Genomic DNA, 20,289 nt, shown 5'->3' on the forward strand with positions numbered 1-20,289 from the left:
CCTGACTGGACCAGCCCCCAGATACCACATCATGCTTCCAGCTGACCTGCATTATGGATAGTGCCAAGTTTTGCTCCTTCAACGTTAAAGGTTTGAATGTCCCTGAAAAAAGAAAACAGATAACATATTCCTGTCATAAGCAACGGGTGGCCATCTTGATGCTTCAGGAAACTCACTTTAGGTCAGATGCAATTCCTAAGTGTGCCTTGGCTTACTACCCGATTTGGCACCATAGCTCGAATCCTGATGCTAAGTCTAAGGGGGTTTCTGTGGCGTTTCATAGGTCCTTCATACCAGAGGTCTTAGACTCCTGTATCGACCCCAAGGGAAGATATATTTTCTTAAAGCTTTCTTTGAAAACCAATATCTTTGTTATTGCTAACATGTACTTTCCTAACCAGGGGCAGGACAGATTCTGTGCAGACGGGAGGAAAATTCTGGAAGATTTTGTGGACTCCTCTCCGGTAATATTAGAAGGCGATTTTAATCTGCCAATGAACCCGGCCCTCGATGTGTCCTCGGGTAAGTCGTCCTATCTGGCCTCAGTCATACAAAGGGTCAAAAAGCACATGCATGGTCTGAGATTGGTGGACATATGGAGGATTCTTCATCCGAACACCAAAGATTACAGCTTCTATTCCTCGGTCCATTCTGTCTATGGCAGAATTGACTCCTTCCACATGTCTCATGCCCTCCTAGACATGACAGTAGAAGCGACCATAGTTAATATACTCTGGTCAGACCACGCTCCCATTTACTTATCGATTCAGTTTAGGCCTCGTGTCAAATCAAATTTCACCTGGCGACTGAATGAAAACTTATTACAGGATCAGTAATGCAAAGCGGACCTTACCCAGTCAATTCATAACTTAATTAGAGATCATGAATGTGATACCACTTCTCTTGCAATCCAGTGGGAATCACAGAAATGTGTATTAGGGTACGCTCACACGAGCGTGAAAATCGGACGAGTGCAATGCGAGAAATTCTCGCATTGCACTCTGACCAATGATAGGCAGTGAGGTTGAGCTGTTGGTCAGCTTTTCTCGCATCCAGATTCTGGATGCGAGAAAAGCGGCAGCATGCTGCGTTTTGCTGCTACCGCCGTATCTCTCGCTCCCATTCAAGTGAATGGATGCGAGAGATACATCGGACTGCACTCGGATGTTATCCCAGTGCAGTGCGATCTACGCACAGGCTGACAGTGGAGGAGATGGGAGGATTAACCCCTCCCTCTCCTCCGCAGCGCCTGCACTCAGCTCCACAGCTGTGACCCGATCGCAAGATCGGGTAACAGTCGCATGACACCCGGCTCACGCTCGCAGCAGAGCCTGAGCTGGGGGACATTAGCATATCGCATCCGATGCTCTCGCATCGGATGCCATACGCTCGTGTGAGTCCAGCCTTAAGGGGTATTTTGATCTCATATGGTACCCGCCTGAAAAAAGAAAGAGCCATTGAAATAACGCAGTTATCTAACCAGATTGCCTCACTAGAAACCAAAACACAAACGGCACTCATCTCCCACAACCTACGCACAACTCTCTACAACCAGACATAAATTACTAGAGATATGAGACCAGAAATCCAGGGGCTTAAGAGAACGTCTCAAAAGCCGCTTTTATCAACTGGGCAATAGAAGTGGGAAACTTTTTGCAAGGGCCCTCTATCCCCGCTCCATGAATACTTACATCCCTTTTATAAAAGACCCAGGAAGTGGTGGTCATTTGCATAGCAACCAGGACATTTTAGCAGGCTTCCGCACATTCTACAAGGCGCTTTATGATATTAGGGGACAATCGGGACACATAGCGACATATGGGACTCAAGATGATGTTAAAGCTTACCTGAAATCCCATAATCTCCCTTCCATCTCAAATGATACCTTACTGGAGCTGGAAGAGGACTTCTCCCTGGAGAAGGTCAACACGGTAGTCTCAGATTTGAAGTTAGGGAAAAGCCCAGGTCCAGACGGGTTCTCAGTGGGTTTCTATAAAAAAATTTCAGAACTTCTAAATCCACTGTTCCTATCGGTCTGTAGATATATAGCTGCAGAGGGTGTGTTCCCTGCCCAGGCGTTGATTGCCAACATCACAGTTATACCCAAACCAGGGAAGGACGCATCTCTTTGTTGCAACTGTAGACCGATCTCGCTCATAAATCTAGATATCAAGCTTTATTCTAAAATGATATCAAATAGATTATGAGACCTTCTTCCCAGACTGGTAAATCCAGACCAGGTGGGTTTTGTGCCCAGCCAGGGACAACACCCTGAGGACCATCTCCCTGATTGATGGCGCAAGACGTCACAGGATCCCCATGTGCATCCTGTCGGTAGATGCAGAGAAGGCGTTTGACAGGGTGCACTGGGGTTTCATGTTTCAGGTCCTTAAAAACATAGGGTTGGGAGAGCACATGATGAACAGAGTTACAGCACTCTACTCTTCGCCCACAGCACGAATCAAAATAAATGGCTCCCTCTCAGATTCCTTTACAATATGTAATGGAACAAGACAAGGGTGCCCCCTTTCCCCATTATTATATATTCTGACCATGGAACATCTGGTGGTGGCATTGAGGAGCAATATATCAAAGGGGTTACATTTCACAAACAGGACCATAAATTAGCTTTATTCGCAGATTATCTGCTCCTGTACGTCACCTCTCCACTCATTAGTCTACCCAACATAATGGCTGAATTGCGGAGGTTCAGATCTCTGAGTAATTTTAAAATAAATACTCATAAATCTGAAATACTGAATAAATCTCTTCCTCCAATGCTGTTGACTCAGCTCAAAGCCTCTCTCCCCTTCAAATAGCAGGTGGATTCATTGACATACCTAGGAATTAAACTGATGGCAGATCCCCTTGACCTCTTTAAATCAAATCACCACCACATTTCCAGGAAGTTAGAATTAGACCTCAATAACTGGAACAAACTCCAGCTTTCATGGTTTGGGAGGATAAATGCGATCAAAATGGACCTGTTACTGAAGCTGCTTTATTACTTCCAAACCATCCCCTTAGTGTTGCCGGCCTCTTTTTTCTCACGTCTGAATTCTAGCATAACCAAATTTGTCTGGTCACATAAACGCTCACGTATTTCCCACAAAATATTGAGTAGATCAAGGGATATGGGAGGAACTGGGCTCCCTAATCTCCTTTTGTATAGCTACGCCTCTCTGGGGACGTGCGTTCTGGATCTATTTAACTCAGGGGAAACGAAAAGATGGGTGGAAGCCGAATGCGCGCAATCTGATGTTGATCCGAAGGTAGTTATTTGGATCAGAGCACCACCCAGCTTCAGCTCTATCACAGTACCCTTTATCATCAAGCAATTGCGGAATTGTATGTCTCGAGGTAATAAATATCTTGACTTTTCCTCCATCCAAGGCCCATTGACACCGGTCCATAGTAATTCAGATTTTCAGGCGGGTTTCCATAGATCAACATTCCTCCATAAAAGGAAGAGTGACCATCCTATTATTCGTGACTTTATCTCAGACACAGGTATTAAACCCCTACATAATTACTCTTCAGATATCAACAAATCTCAACATATGTGGTTCTTCTACGAACAGCTGAAAAGTTTTATAGTGTCCATGGCTAGGAGGGTAGACATCTATAGGGCACTCACACCCTTTGAGACCCTTTGCCTAGAGAAGGATCCTCCAAGCCCTACCGTTTCAACCTTGTATGACTTGTTTCTCAGATGCAGAGGTGCGAGGGACGGCTTGCCTGGGTACTTTGGGAAATGGGACAGACAAGGGGGGAGGTCATTCTCGGCTGAGGAGCAGACCAAAATCCTTCTCTTTATTGGTAAAACTTTGCTGAATGTGATATCACAGGAGAGGTGCTACAAGATCCTATCTAGGTGGTATAGGTGTCCTGTGAGTATCCATGCTGCCTTTCCATCAGCCTCTGATGTGTGCTGGAGATGCCAAAAGGAGAGGGGAACCCTCACTCGTATCTGGTGGTCATGTCCCCCGGTGAGATCATTCTGGGAGAGCATTTTCCAGTTACTCAATAAACTATCCTTGAGGCAGATCCAGCCCACAAAAGAGTTAGCTCTCCTGTCCCTCGGGAATGTTCCTGCTTCAGGGTTTAGGAATGGTTTATTAAGACATTTTTTAACAGCTGCCAGAAACCTAATTCCAAGATATTGGAAGCAAACTAGAATCCCATCACGGGATGAATTCATAGCAGAGTGCAATGAGATCCTCAGGATGGAGACCTTGATAGGTCAGACACTCAGCAACAAGGACAAAGTTGATGCTACGTGGGCCCCGTGGGTCATGTTCAGGGACTCACCGGATATGGGTCTATGGATTCACGGGAGGCAGGTATGTAGGTAATTTTCCATTCTCTTATTTCTGTACCTGGAAGGTTAGCCTTGAAAATGTGGTTTTGATGTAGGAGGGCGCGTCCATTCGGGTGGGAACCCTTTGTACCCTTCCCCTTTCACCTTACTTTCCCACGTTTCTGTTGTCTTTACTGTCTCTAAATTCTTCCACCTCCTCTTCTTTATCTCTTTATTTTTCAACTTGTTCTTCCTATTTCACACACATACGAATTGTACTTGTTATTTTTGGTCGCCAGTGGCGCAGGTGTAGTCAAGGAACTGTGATGTTTTTAGCAGCTAGCGTGGGATATATACCCTCAGCCTGCGCGCTGTGCAATTGTTTGATTCTTCTTCTATTCTAATAAACTTTGATTTGAACAAAATTGGGGGGAACCGAATGCAGTTTCTTTTAATTATTTATTTTACTACATGATATAGACCTGCCCACCGGCAGCTGTGATTGGTTGCAGTGAGACAGCTGTCACTCATCGTGGGGGCGTGTCTGACTGCAACCAATCATAGGCGCCGGTGGGCGGGTAAAGCAGGGAATACGAGATTGAATAATGAGCGGCCGGCTTTTTCAAAAGAGGAGAAGCCGCCGGAGCAGTGTGAACGCCATGCAGCGCCGCACTGGTGATTGGGGATCGGTGAGTATGAGAGAGGGGGGGAAAGGAATAGACCGACATGGACAGAGAAACCGACAGAGAGAGACCGACAGACCGAGAGAGAATAGAGACCGAGAGGGAGAGACCGACTGACAGAGGTAGAGATTGACCGACATTGTAACACCTCACTTATTTCCAGTGTTTTGTGAAACATGCGATAAATGTATTTAGAAAAACGAATGTCACTAGGATGGTTGAGTGCCAGTCCGTGTGACATCCGTTTATTTACCCGCTCCCATAGAGTTGCATTGGAGAGACTCGCGCGAGAAACTCTCCAAAACGCAGCATGCTGCGATTTTGTTTCTCAGTCCGATTTGGACTGAGAAAAAAAATAGCAGATGGGAGCTGCCTCATTGATTAACATGTGTCCGAGTGCAATGCGAGAATTTCAGAATGAAATGAATCCTATCAAGTACCTGATGCACAAATTGATTGGAATCGCTCTTGCAGAGAACATAGGAGGGGAATTGCTGAGCAAAGCTAATGGGCTCCTGAAGCACATAGGCTCCTGCATACTGAAGATTATATATACAAAGAATTGTAAACAGCTTAGTATTAATCTTGGCATGGACAATGATAAATCTTCCCTCCATATCTCGCCAAATTTGCACAGGGTCCCACTGAAGAGATTTGTGAATCAATAGTAAAAAGCCTCTGGAGTAAGGGTATGTGCGCACGTTGCTTTTTACCTGCTTTTTACCTGCTTTTTTTGCTGCTTTTTCTTCTGCGCTGTTTAATGCCAAAATGGATGTGTTCTTCTATTCAAGCAAAGTCTATGGGAATTTGGGTTTCTTGTTCACACTATGTTGTTCAAAATGCTGCCTTTTTGTGGCAGAACTTTGGTCAAAAACTCAGCTTTGCAGTGCAAAACCCAAATGGCAAAAACAATTGACATGTTGCTTCTTTGAAAAGCTGAGTTTTTGACCAAAGTTCTGCCACAAAAAGGCAGCATTTTGAACAACATAGTGTGAACAAGAAACCCAAATTCCCATAGACTTTGCTTGAATAGAAGAACACATCCATTTTGGCATTAAACAGCGCAGAAGAAAAAGCAGCAAAAAAGCAGGTAAAAAGCAGGTAAAAAGCAACGTGCGCACATACCCTAAGACATGACATGAGGGACAGACCCAATGGATTGGGGGTTTAGACCAGGTGTGTACAATCTGCAGCCCAGGGCCCAGAATGGCATAATGCTTTTCTCTGCACCCTCCTACCATGGACAGAAAAATCTTGTCTGATAGGTTAACTTTTTTTTTTTTAACTAGAATGTTTTTATTAAGATTTTCAATATACAGACAAAACCACATTGGAGGTAAACTTGCCTCTTTCCCACACCCAACCAACCCCCCAACTTACAAACCCCCATTTTCATAAGGAAAGGAAAGAGAAGAAAAAAATATTAACTGCCAGCTCTGTACAGTAAAGACTAGAGATGAGCGAGTCTCTAGAGGCTCGAGTTCGGTTCGTCGAATGGAGGCCGCGTTCGAGTTCGGTTCGGCGAGCCGCTCGACGAACCTCTCGAACCCCATTAAAAACAATGGGAGGCAAATCACAAACACATAAAAAACACATTATAAATGTACACATAGTTAATAAACATTGCCATAACACTTACCTGTCCCCGTGACGCGTCCTGCACTCTCTCTCCTGCCGCTATTCCTTCCAATAATCGCTGCGTTCTCCCGGTAACCAGCACTGATGATAGGACCTATCGTGACGTCAAAATAGCATATGACCAGTCCCGTGTCTATTATCTCATCGGCTACAGACTGGTCACATGGCTTTGACGTCATGCTAGGACCTGTCAGTGCATCTCCGGTACGCGGTGCTCGTTTGAGCATGTCCGTGTACCGGCGAAATGATCTGGTACATGGTCGACTCCCCGTTCCTGCATGTGGACGCTCTTTACAGAGTCAGCCACATGCAGGGACTAGCTGTCACAGCCAGTAAATAGCGGCATCGGGAATCACGTGATCGGAGCACCGTTGCTATTACCATAGCAACGGTGCTCCGATCACGTGATTCCCGATGCTGCTATTTACTCGTCTGTCAGCGGTGATGTCACCGCTTACAGCACGCAGAGGCGATCACGTGATCGGAGCACCGCTTACAGCCAGCAGCCTCTCTCTGATCACTCACGGAGAGAAAAGACTGCACGGGCAGCAGCGTCTTTCTCCCATGCAGTGCTGTCTGATGTAGCAGAGCTGCATGGGTTGAACGAGAAAGAAGACAGAAGAGCAGAATCGTGGAGGGCTGACAGGGAGTAATAAACATAGAGTCTCTAATGTGTCTGTGTATTTATTTCTATTAAAGTATTTTTTCTCTGTGTCTTTTTTTAACCCTTTATTGGAGATTCCCAACGGCCGGGTCAAACTTGCCTGACATTAAGAATCTCTGGCTTAATACTAGCTAGTAAAACAAAGCTAGTATTAAGTCATAATTACCCAGCGAGCCACCGTCACCAGGGCAGCTGGAAGAGTTGGGTACAGCGCCAGATGATGGCGCTTCTATGAAAGCGCCATTTTCTGGGGTGGCTGCGGACTGCAATTCGCAGCAGAGGCGCCCAGAAACCTCGGGCTAACCTGTGCTGCAGATTCCAATCCCCAGTTGCCTAGTTGTACCCGGCTGGACACAAAAATGGGGTGAAGCCCACATCGTTTTTTGCTTTTAATTATTTCATGAAATAATTAAAAAAAGGGCTTCCCTATATTTTACTTCCCAGCCAGGTACAAATAGGCAGCTGGGGGCAGCCGTACCTGCATACAAAAATATGGCGAAGCTCACGTCTTTTTTTTAGTTTTTTGGCAAAAAAAATAAAAAATGCTTCCCTGGATTTTACATTGCCAGTGAAGGCAACACCAAGCAGTGGGGGTTAGCAGCCAGTAGCTGCTTGGATTACCCTTAGCTAGCAATACAAAAAATGCAGCAGGAGCCCATATATATTTTTTTTAATTATTTATTTAAATAACTGAAAAAAAATAAAAATGGGCTTCCCTTTATTTTGATTGCCTGACATCACAGTACTGAAAAAATAAATCATTAAAAAAAATGACGTAGCGCTCTGAGGTATTTTTGATTCTCAGCGCAGATAAAGCAGACAGCTACGAGTTGCCACCCCCATCTGCCTGGCGTTACCTTGGCTGACAATCAAAATACAGGGAAGCCCATTAATTTTTTTTATTAAAAAAATAGTTTAAAAAAAATGACGTGGGGTCTCCCCCATTTTTGATAGCCAGCTAGAGTAAAGCAGACAACTGTAGCCTGAAAACCACAGCTGGCAGCTTTACCGTGGTTGGTGATCCAATGTGGAGGTCAACCCAGGCTCTTTTTTATAATTATTTTAGAAGTATTAATAATTACAAAAAAAGTAGGGTCCCCCCCCAAATTGGATCACCAGCCAAGGTAAACCTGACAGCTGTGGTCTGGTATTCTCAGGGTGGGAAGGTCCATAGTTATTGGACCTTCACAGCCTAAAAATAGGCCGCAGGCGCCCCAGAAGTGGCGCATCCACTAGATGCGCCAATCCTGGCGCTTCACCCCAGCTCATCCCGTGCCCTGGTGCAGTGGCAAACGGGGTAACAAATGGGGTTGATACTAGCTGAAAGGTCACCTGACATCAAGCCCAGCAGTTTGTGATGTCATGGGGTCTATCACATACCCGACATCACAAACTGTCAGTACTAACAAAAAAAATAGACAAAAAAAAAATTTATTTGAAAAAACACTACTCAAAACATTCCCTCTTTCACCAATTTATTGTAAGGAAAAAAAAGTAAGGGGATCCCACGACGACTCTGGACAGTCTAGAATATGGGGTGACACGCTCAGGGAATGTATCCCCTATTTTCTAGGAGTGCAGACCCTCCATGTGAGGAGTGTGGGTGCATTGAATCTGCACCCACTCTCCCCGGGTCCACAGCAGCAGAGTCCATGTCGTCACTGTTGCTATCAAAGTTGCAATGCCCTGCTCAAGAGGTATGCCTAATCAGGAGAACTATACTAAATTTGCTAATAAAGGTATGTCCTAATATTATTACTATTCCACCTATTATATATTGGGGGATAGGATCTTGGAGATCGCTATTTAGACATGTTTTCCTGTGGCATATAACGGACTCTCATGTTTGGTAGTCATTCAGCAGGGCAACATTAAAATCAAATACCTCCATTTGGAATTGTAGTATAGCTCTCCTGATCAACTATGTTCCTTACCTCATGAGCAGGGCATTGCAGTAGCTTACAGATGCATGGTTACTGCCACTCACTGTGTCTGAACACAGGAAGCTGAGCTGACAGTCGCTCTGTGCATGCTGCAGCGTCTATTGTGAAGGAGGGGGCCGCGGGGGATCAACGCTGCACAGGTACCATGGGACACCGGTGGGGTTATAGAGGGTGACCTGGCAGGGCCTGGAGAGGAGTTTTCTGTCGCATGTGTCATGGCACATACGACAGAAATCAGAGTAGGGTGAATGCGGCTGGGGCGCTGCTGTGCGTGTGGCCATCTTGGATTTCCAGGAGGGGGTCGGGGGGGGGGGGAGACACTTTGGCGACACCGGGAAACCGGGGAGATTTATCTCTCATCTGACATGTTTGTTCATGCCAGATGGGAGATAAATAATTTTTTACCGGCGCTGTCATTTACTGTAACGTGATTATTGGTATACGGTGTGATCACGTGAGCAGGGACCGGAAAAACCGGCCTGAATCATGATCTCCAGGGTCTCAGCTACCCCCTGAAACACCGGAGATTTTCTGACGCTTGGAGGCTCTATTCACTTAGTTCTGCCTGCTGTTTATAAACAACAGATCAGAATAAGGCTACATTCACACGACCGATCCGCTTTTGCGGTTCGCAAAAAACGGTCAGTTTTTTCCAAGGGTGCATCCCTGTGGAACCGTTTCCGTTCCGTATATGGTCCGTATGTCATCCATTTGTCATCCATGTGCCTTCTGTTTTTTTGCGTACTGCAAAAAAACTGAAGGAGGGAAAATACATAAATTTACCCAGGATCCATAGCTTCAACCGACATGAGGCGGTCACATGTTCTCTCCAGTGCCATTTTCTACTGCTTTTCACAGCGTAGAGCGCTCTGGTGATTTTCTTGTGCTTGTACACTTCATATCAGTCTTTTCTGTCATTATAATGGCAGAAAGACACATAATGTCCCACTCTCCTGCATTTTGTAATTTTGCACCCTTTGGTGCCTTTCATGTTGCACTAAGGGATGCTTAGCCTTGTATTTAGCCAAAAAAATGTAAAAAAAATGATGTGGGGTTCCCCCTATTTTTGATAGCCAGCTAGGGTAAAGCAGACGGCTGCAGCCTGCAGACCACAGCTGGCAGCTTCACTTTGGCTGGCAATCCAAAATTGAGGGCACCCCGCACTATTTTAAATTAAATAGATAATTACAAAAAAAGCAAAACACGTCAGGTTCCCCCCAAAATTGGATCACGAGCCAAGGGAAATCAGACAGCTGGGGTCTGATATTCTCAGATGAGGGAGGTCCATGGTTATTGGACTCTCCCCAGCCTAAAAATAGCAAACCGCAGCCGCCCCAGAAGTGGCGCATCCATTAGATGTGCCAATCCTGGTGCTTTGCCCCAACTCATCCCGTTGCCCTGGTTCGGTTGCAAACGGGGTAATATATGGGGTTAATACCAGATGTGTAATGTCACCTGGCATCAAGCCCTGGGGTTCGTGATGTCAGGCGTCTATCAGATACCCAACATCACCAACCCAGTCAGTAATAAAAAAAAACAGTCCCCAAAACATTCCCTCTTTCACCAATTTATTAGAAAGAAAAACAAATCCAGGTCTGGTGTAATCCAAGGGGGTCCCACGACGATCCATACCATAGTCAATGGAGAACAGAATGTTCCATATTGGCTGGGGGAGCAATGCAGTGACCTGAACTAACATCAATAGATCAGCCCAGGTCACTGCAGGGCATGACAAGTGCTGCTGTCAGGAGGATAGCGAGGTACATTATCTGCGATGATCGCTGCACTCCTGATAGCAGAGCTGTCACTGAGCTCAATGACCGCCGCCTTCACAACCAAGTATCACAGGTTGTGTGCGGTCAGCGGAGTGCGAGGTGGGTGGAGCCGAGTGAGGCCATGTGTGCGGACAGCGGAGTGCGAGGTGGGTGGAGCCGAGCGGGGTATTGTGTGCGGGCAGTGGAGTGTGAGGTGGGTGGAGCCAAGTGGGGCCATGTGTGCGGGCGGCGGAGTGCGAGGTGGGTGGAGCCGAGCAGGGTATGTGCGGGCAGCGGAGTGCGAGGTGGGTGGAGCCGAGTGAGGCCATGTGCGCAGGCAGCGGAGTGTGAGGTGGGTGGAGCCGAGCGGGGTATTGTGTGCGGGCAGCGGAGTGCGAGGTGGGTGGAGCCAAGCGGGGCCATGTGTGCGGGCAGCGGAGTGCGAGGTGGGTGGAGCAGAGTGGGGCCATGTGTGTGGGCAGTGGAGTGAGAGGTGGGTGGAGCCATCCGAGTGAGGCCATGTGTGCGGGCAGTGGAGTGAGAGGTGGGTGGAACCGAGTGGGACCAAGTGTGCGGGTGGCCGAGTGAGAGGTGGGTGGAGCCGAGTGGGACCATGTGTGCGAGCAGCGGGAGTGTGAGGTGGGTGGAGCCGAGCGGAGCCATGTGTGCGGGCAGCGGAGTGCGAGGTGGGTGGAGCCGAGCGGGGTATTGTGTGAAAGCAGCGGAGTGCGAGGTGGGTGGAGCTGAGCGGGGCCATGTGTGCGGGCAGCGGAGTGCTAGGTGGGTGGAGTCGAGTGAGGCCATGTGTGCGGGCAGTGGAGTCTGAGGTGGGTAGAGCCGAGCGGGGCCATGTGTGCGGGCAGCGGAGTGCGAGGTGGGTGCAGCCGAGTGAGGCCATGTGTGCAGGCAGCGGAGTGCGTGGTGGGTGGAGCCATCCGAGCGGGGCCATGTGTGCGGGCAGTGGAGTGCGAGGAGGGGGGAGCCATCCGAGTAAGGCCATGTGTGCGGGCAGCGAAGTGCGAGGTGTGTGGAGCCGAGAGGGGCCATGTGTGCGGGCAGCGGAGTGCAAGGTGGGTGGAGCCAGCCGAGTGGGGCCATGTGTGCGGGCAGCGGAGTGTGAGGTAGGTGGAGCAGAGTGGGGCCATGTGTGCGGGCAGCGGAGTGTGAGGTGGGTGGAGCCAGCCGAGCGGGGCCATGTGTGCGGACAGCGGAGTGCGAGGTGGGTGGAGCCGAGCAAGGTATTGTGTGCGGGCAGCGGAGTGCGAGGTGGGTGGAGCCGAGTGGGGCCATGTGGCGCTGAGGACGTCAGTGTCGGGGACTGCATGGCTGGGGACAAGTGAGTGTGTACATGCAGAGTGCAGGAAGGGGCGGAGCCTAGCGGGGAAGGGTCGGCTCCCTACACACGTAGCCAGGGTAAATATCGGGTTACTAAGCAAAGCGGTTTGCTTGGATACCCGATATTTACCTTGGTTACCAGCTTACCGCAGGCTGCCAGCGATGGCTCCCTGCACACTGTAGCTGTAAAAAGTCACCTTTTGGTGATCGAACCGTTCTTGAACGTAACTTGAACTGTCGAGCTTTTAGCAAAAAGCTCGAGTTCGAGCACCCCCCAAAATCACTCGAACATGAAATTGGCGAACCCCGCTCAACTCTAGTAAAGACCGCTAGTCAGATGATATCCAAGATACAGTAACCACTTACAAGTTCGGATTAAGATAGATTTTTGCTATAAGTTTAGTAACTACAGTTTCTGTGCTGTTCACCATACCAGTCTCTTACACAGTGAATTTCATTAAGTTCAGACTTTGCACCTCTTCAATAGCTCTTTATTAAAATAAACCCAAAAAGGAATCAGCCAGCTCGCTCAAGGCTAGCCCGAACCATCAATCCACTATGCCCATATTTTTTCAAATTTGAGAACACCGTTCCTTTTACGATATATGCCTTTCTCCAAATTTACCAGCCAATTAATTTTATTTATATTATATATATTTATATTCTGCAATTGTAGGGGTTTGATCAGAAATCCACTACTGAGCTATCAATTTTCGGGCCATGAAAAGCATTCTGGATATGGCAAGCCTCCCCTCCTCAATCGGTAGATCCTCAATGTATCCCAGGATGCAAACAAAGGGCGTTAGGTTCAGCTTAACGGAATAAACTCTATTAACTATCCCTGTTACCCCTCTCCAGAACACTTCAAGATTTGGGCACGGCCACATCATATGTAGTAGATTAGCTGTGTTTATGTGGCACCTTGGGCAGAGAGGATCAGATCGGACTCCAATATGAAACAAAAATTTGGGTGTACGGTAGACCTGCTGAATTACATATACTGTAAGTGAGACAGGCAGTGAGCTTCTCCCAGCAAAAGACTCGGTACCCTCTCTAAAATTTCTGCCCATAGGTTGTCTTCAACAGGCCCTATGTCCTGTTCCCACCTCTCCTTCGCGTTCACTGGGTGATTCAGAAGAACCAAATATATGTCCCAGTATAAATAGATCACCCCTGCTGCGCCACTAGACATTGCAATACGCTATATAATCTTATTTTGTTGTATCGATCTACCTACAATAAAGGCCACGTCACACTAAGCAACATCGCTGCTAAGGAACAACTTTTGTGACGTAGCAGCGATGTTGCTATGTGTGACATCCAGCAACAACCTGGCCCCTGCGGTGAGGTCGCTGGTTGTTGCTGAATGTCCTGGACCATTTTTTAGTTGTTGCTCTCCCGCTGTGAAGCACACATCGGTGTGTGTGACAGCGACAGAGCAACAACTAAATGTGCAGGCAGCAGGTAATTAACCCGATGTGTACTGTGGCTAGGAGTGCAGAGAACAGGAGCCGGCACTGACAGCTGAGAGCGGCGGACACTGATAACGAAGGTAAATATCGGGTAACCAAGGAAAGGGCTTCTTGGTTACCCGATGTTTACCGTGGTTACCAGCGTCCGCAGAAGCCGGCTTCTGCTGCCTGCACACGTAGCAGAGTACACATCGGGTAATTAACCCGATGTGTACTGTGGCTAGGTGTGTAGGGAGCCAGCGCTAAGCGGTGTGCGCTGGTAACCAAGGTAAATATCGGGTTGGTTACCCGATATTTACCTTACTTACCAAGCGCAGCATCGCTTCCACGCGGCGCTGGGGGCTGGTCACGGGTTGCTGGTGAGATCTGCCTGTGTGAGAAGCTCACCAGCAACCCGTGTAGCGACGTTCCAGCGATCCCTGCCAGGTCAGGTTACTGGTGGGATCGCTGGAGCGTCGCTTAGTGTGACATCTCACCAGCGACCTCCTAGCAACTTACCAGCGATCCCTATCAGGTTGTATCGTTGTTGGGATCGCTGGTAGGTTGTTTAGTGAGACTGGGCCTTAAGACTCTCTGCTTGATATGCATGTCTCATTTGTAAATACTTGTAGAATTCTGAGTTCTGAATCCCAAATTCCATTTGTAGATGTGCAAATTCTGTGATCTGATCCCCATCCACTATGTGTCCAAATCTACTTATCCCCCTCCGAGCCTGGCTTTAAAACCCCTCCAATCGATACAGGTTAGACAGCCAAGGGGTCCTCCAAATGGAGGTATATTGAGAGGCTCCCTGAATGGTCTGCATCTTTTTTATTTCACCCCATATTCGTGGATTAAGAGCAGGGTAGGGGAATCATGCGCCGACATCCCAAAGCCCCCTGACTCCGATACCTCGTAGAGACTGAGAGCCAAAGTATTGTTGTAGAAACTTACGCTGAGCACCCCCCCCCCCTCCCCGGGTCCTCCCAACCACAGATATGGTGAAGGTGAGCTCCCATATAATATACCCACGGATTGGGGACAGCCAGACCCCCATCACTCTTTCCTCACTGTAAGGTCGCCAACCTAACCCGTGGTGCCAGTCTGCCCCATATCAGTTCTCTAAATAGCGAATTTACCTTACGGAAAAATCTTAGCGGCACTCATTGTGGGGAGTTGTGTAGCATGTATAGCAATTGTGGCATCCAGATCATTTTCATCAAATTGGTGCGCCCCATCACTGACAAAGGAAAGCGTAACCAAATGTCTATTTAAGCTTAAATTTAGAAAGAATGGGTGTGAGGTTGCGGCTCTCGTAGTCTTTGACATGTGTGGTAATCTGTACCCCTAGGTATTTGAATTGAGTGACCACCTGCAAGCCCAATTTAGTGTAGTTAGTGACGCTGTCCGTGCCGTCAATTGGGAGAAGCGCAGAATTCTCCCAGTTGATCGTTAGACCAGAATACTTCCCATACTCCTGAATCACCCCCAGAGCTCTTGGTAGCATGGCATTGGCCAGGAAAAGCAGTGTGTATAACGCAATTTTTTCTTCCGGTCTCCCCCGGTGAAACCCCATTATCTTTGGGTTGGATCTAATCAGCGCAGCCATCGGTTCGATTGCCATGGTGAATAACAATGGGGATAAGGGGCGTCCTTGACGGGTGCCTCTGAATAGTCTAAAGGGTGGGGTAAGACGTTCATTTACTTTAATTCTTAATTTAGGACAGTCATATAGAAGCTTTACCCAGGATATGAAGTTCTCCCCCAGCCCAAATTTATGCAGTACTGCCCATAGAAACTCCCACTCAATAGAGTCGAAAGCCTTGGTGGCATCAAGGGAGCAGATTACCCTATCTCCCGAATTGTTAGTCGGTAGTTGTAAGTTGAGATGTAATCGGCGAATGTTTATCGCTATGGATCTAGAGGGCATGAACCTGGACTGGTCTGTATGAATTAAAGAGAGTATCACGTTATTCAATCTAGAGGCCAATACTTTGGCTATAATTTTAATATCCGTTGGCAGCAGTGAAAGTGGCCTATAGGAATCAGGGGATCCTTGCCAGATTTAAGGATAACCACACCCACTGCCTCTTGCATTGATGGGGGCAAAGAACTGCTCTCAGCAGCACCCTGAAAGGTTTTCAGCAGCTGGGGGAGTACAATATCTCCAAATTTTTTATAAATTTCTGTAGGGATACCATCTGAGCCTGACGATTTGTTATTGGGCATAGAGGTGACTGCCAGTTGTAACTCTTCTACTTGGAGTGGACTGTTTAAATATGTCCAGTCTGTCTCAGAGTGGGTAATGAGATATTGTTATTTGTTCTTTGTCAAATTGTAACTTCGTACAATAGAGTTCTTTATAAAATTAAAAAAAAACTTAAAATTTGTCTGGTTGGTTAACTATTGCTCCACTTTTGTCCCTAAGTGCCCCTACGAATATGTTCCCCTTTTGTGCCTTTGCAATTACTGCCAAAGAGTGTCCTGCCTTTTCACCTTCTTCAATAAATCTTTGCTGCAAGAACATTCTCTTGGTAGTAGGCCGCTCCTTAATATGAATATCTTACGCCTTTTGTGCCTCCTTGCACATCAGCAACTCCCGTGTCTCCCCTGTAGAAATGTATTGTTCTGACGCCTGGACTCATTCACTAAGGAACACAACAAACTGATTAGACTTAAGGCCGCTTTACATACTGTGACTTCGCTAAAGCGATGTCGTTGGGGTCACGGAGTTCGTGACGCACATCCGGCCGCTTTAGCGATGTCGGTGTGACACTTACGTGCGATCGAAAAAGGTCGCAAAATCGTTGACATGCTCCCATATTCCCAATTATCGTTGCTGCTGCAGGTACGATGTTGTTCGTCATTCCTGTGGCAGCACACATCGCTATGTGTGACACCGCAGAAACGTGGAACTACCTCATACCTGCGGCCGCCCGCAATGAGGAAGGAAGTAGGTGGGCGGAATGTTTGTTCCGCTCATCTCCGCCCCTCCGCGTCTATTGGGCTGCCGCTTAGTGATGTCGCAGTGACGCCGAACACACCGCCCCCTTAGAAAGGAGGCGGTTTGCAGGTCACAGCGACGTCGCTCAGCAGGTAAGTAGTGTGACGGATCCGAGCAACGTTGAGCGCCACGGGCAGCGATTTGCCCGTGACGTATAACCGATGGGGGCGGAAACGCACGCTAGCGATATCGATATCGTAGCGTCAAAAGCGGCCTTTAATCTTAGATCTACTGACCCCCTGAATTAAGGTCCCTCTCAGACAGGACTTCATGGTATCCCATAGCGTTTTAAGCAACACCTCATCAGTGTTATTGTCTTGAAAGTAATGTTTAAGGGCCAGCGAGATTGGGTCTATGTCTATAAACTGCAGCCAAAATGGGTTAAACGACCATGTATTACAGGCAGGATCCAGACCGGGCAGGAGATTAAGGCTTAATATTGGTGAGTGATTCGATAGTGCTCTGGGCAGGTATTCAATTTTGTCAACTATTGGTAGTATTTCTGCCGAGGATAGGTTAACTTTTAACCTTATGTGAGCAGCAACACACACACAGAAGAGTAGTTGAAAGCAGCTGAGAAGCAGGAACGGACTAGTACTAATGGTGCTATGTGTAGACATCTCTGGATGCCTCATACATCTGGAGAATGAGGTCTCAACTCAATTAGCACTCCAGGAAAAAAAAAAAAAAAAAGAAAGTATATCTGTATCGGAGACTCACGACACTGTACTTTGTGGGAGCTCTGAAATGGATAGTAAGAAAAAAAAAACCCGCAAAACATTATCTAGAGCCATCTACATTCATGACCTCTTCTTCTTTAGAGCCTATTCACACATTATGTGGATTTGCAGAAAAAAAAAATCAATCTACCTATTAACCTCGTAAATAAAATCTTTAAAACAATGCTATGTGCACTAAAGGAGCTTTATCCATTAAAATCAATCAGAAGTTTATTCAAAGAATATTGAACATGTTTTTTTACGTGGATTTAGAGATATAATTATTTCTAGATGCTTGTATATGTATATATATATATATAAAAAATATATATCAACTTAGCGTGCACTTTATAGTGCTGATTTTTGGAGGTAAGATTCCTATAAGCAGAATTTGCACTTAGACATTTATGGTACATACTTTCGATGTGCTATAACTGTTACAGAAGGCAATACCTCTTTAATTTTTAGTACAGTCCCTGGCTTAGTTTACTATGACAATAAGGCCCAAAAAGGTTTGTGCACCGCTGGCAGACAACCTGAGTTCTCTATGTTAATGTATATCTCCAAGTTTCTGCCCTGATTGACTTACCAGATGTCTAACATGACATGACTTTCTCTATACTACATTTTCCACCCTGGAATCATTAAAATGGCTTCTTTGCTGTGAGTTCTCTGATGTTTAACAAGATGGTGTTTCACTGTAAAACATTTCCCACATCCTGAACATCAATATGGCATCTCACCTGTGCCAATTCTCTGATGCAATGTTAAAACAGATTTTAGTTTAAAGCGCTTTCCACATTCGAGTCATGAAAATGCCTTGTTTCCCCTTGATGACTCATCTGATGTATAGCAAAATGTGATTTGTCTGTAAAAGATTGCCCACATTCTGAACATGAAAATTACTTCACCGCTATATGAGTTCTTTGATGTCTAACAAGTTTTGCTTTCGCATTAAAACATTTCCCACATTCAGCACACGAAAACGGTTTCTCCCCAGTGTGAATTCTCTCATGTACAACAAGTTCAAATTTTCTAGTAAAACACTTTCCACATGTTGAACATGACAATTCCCCTGTGTGACTTCTCTGATGTACAACAAGTTCAGATTTGATAGAAAAACATTTCCCACATTCTGAACATAAAAATGGCTTCTCCCCTGTGTGACTTCTCTGATGTATAACAAGTTTAGATTTGGTAGAAAAACATTTCCCACATTCTGAACACGAAAATGGCCTCTCCCCTGTGTGAGTTTTCTGGTGCCTAACAAGATCTCCTTTCAGATTAAAACATTTTCCACATTCTGAACATAAAAACGGCTTTTCTCCTGTGTGAATTTTCTGATGCGCTACAAGTTTGGATTTCACACTATACTGTTTCCCACATTCTGAACATGAAAATAGCTCTTCTCCTGTGTGAAGTCGCTGATGCAACCTTAAAATTGATTTTTGTTTAAAACATTTTCCACATTCAGAACATGAAAATGCCATGTTTCCTTCATGACTCATCTCATGTGAAATAAGATGTGATTTTCCTGTAAAACATTTCTCACATTTTGAACATGAAAACGGCTTCTCCCCCGTGTGAGTTCTTAAATGACGAACAAGATGCGCGTTCCTAGAAAATGATTTCCCACATTCTGAACACAAAAATGGCTTCTCCCCTGTGTGAATCCTTTGATGTTTAACAATTTCAGATTTCGTACAAGCACGTTTCCCACATTCTGAACATGAAAATGGCTTGTCCCCTGTGTGAATTCTCTGATGTAGAACAAGTTTAGCATTCCGATTAAAAGATTTACCACATTCTGAACATACAAATGGTTTCTCCCCTGTGTGAATTCTCTGATGATAAACAAGTTGTGATTTATAAGTAAAAAATTTCCCACATTCTGAACAGAAAAATGGTTTGTCTTCTATGGAAGCTATTTTATGTTCAACTGCCTTTCTGTGACCTTTGTTTTGTATATTTGTCTTTGAGGAATCAGAAGAAAGGAACATGGCTTCAGGTGTATCTGGTATAACGACATTTTCTTCACATGTATCTGTTGCAAAATCTGAGAATATCTGATGTTCTTCAGGGCTCTTGATACAGTCATCTGTCAAGAATAAATCAGATTTTATCATTTTTAAAAAACACTGCATTGGAACTATTACATAGGTCTTTTTTTCAACCTATGTCCATCTAGTTCAACCTTCCTCCACCAATTATACATTTTGTCACTAAATCATTTATAACTGAGTTACATATAAATATTAATCTATTATATACTTTATAACATTTCCATACAAATTGTAATACAATTCAATTAGTAACAAACTAAGACAGTAGATCACGAAAGTGCAATTCATAGATTATACATTTTAATTTCTCTATTGTTGCCCTCTGCAGCATCGCTGTGACAGAAGAAGCGATTGCAGTGTATAGTATAGTTTACAGACTAGTAAAATAATTAAAAAAAAAAAAAGTTCAAATCACCCCCCTTTTGCCCCGTTGAAAACAAAAAAGATACATATTTGGTATCACTGCGGTCAGAAATGCTCAATCAAAATATTAAATGAATGAATCTGATACGGGGTAGTAACAAAAAAAAAATGTTAAAAGCCAAAATTACATTGTTTTGGTTGCTGCAAGATCACATTTTCACAAAAATGGTGTAATTAAAAATGCCAGCTAAATACGCAAAAAAAAAGCAGTCACTGAGCCCCATATCCCAAAAAATGAGAAAAAATTGCACCACTTCATGTGATCAAAACCACATTCAAGAATTCTATTAACCCTTCAGGTGCTTCATAGGA

General features: G+C 45.7%; 1 protein-coding gene and 1 pseudogene across 1 annotated transcript in view; both read right to left on the reverse strand.

Annotated features, from left to right (window-relative positions):
* LOC142312857 (uncharacterized) overlaps positions 1 to 20,289 on the reverse strand; it is a 531,686-nt gene that overhangs the window by 326,669 nt on the left and 184,728 nt on the right. The gene's annotated exons all lie outside the window — the stretch shown is intronic.
* The window catches only part of LOC142312009 (uncharacterized), a 195,986-nt pseudogene that overhangs the window by 109,833 nt on the left and 65,864 nt on the right, over positions 1 to 20,289 (reverse strand).

The sequence above is a fragment of the Anomaloglossus baeobatrachus genome, chromosome 5 (genome assembly GCF_048569485.1).
Source record: "Anomaloglossus baeobatrachus isolate aAnoBae1 chromosome 5, aAnoBae1.hap1, whole genome shotgun sequence".
Lineage (NCBI taxonomy): Eukaryota > Metazoa > Chordata > Amphibia > Anura > Aromobatidae > Anomaloglossus > Anomaloglossus baeobatrachus.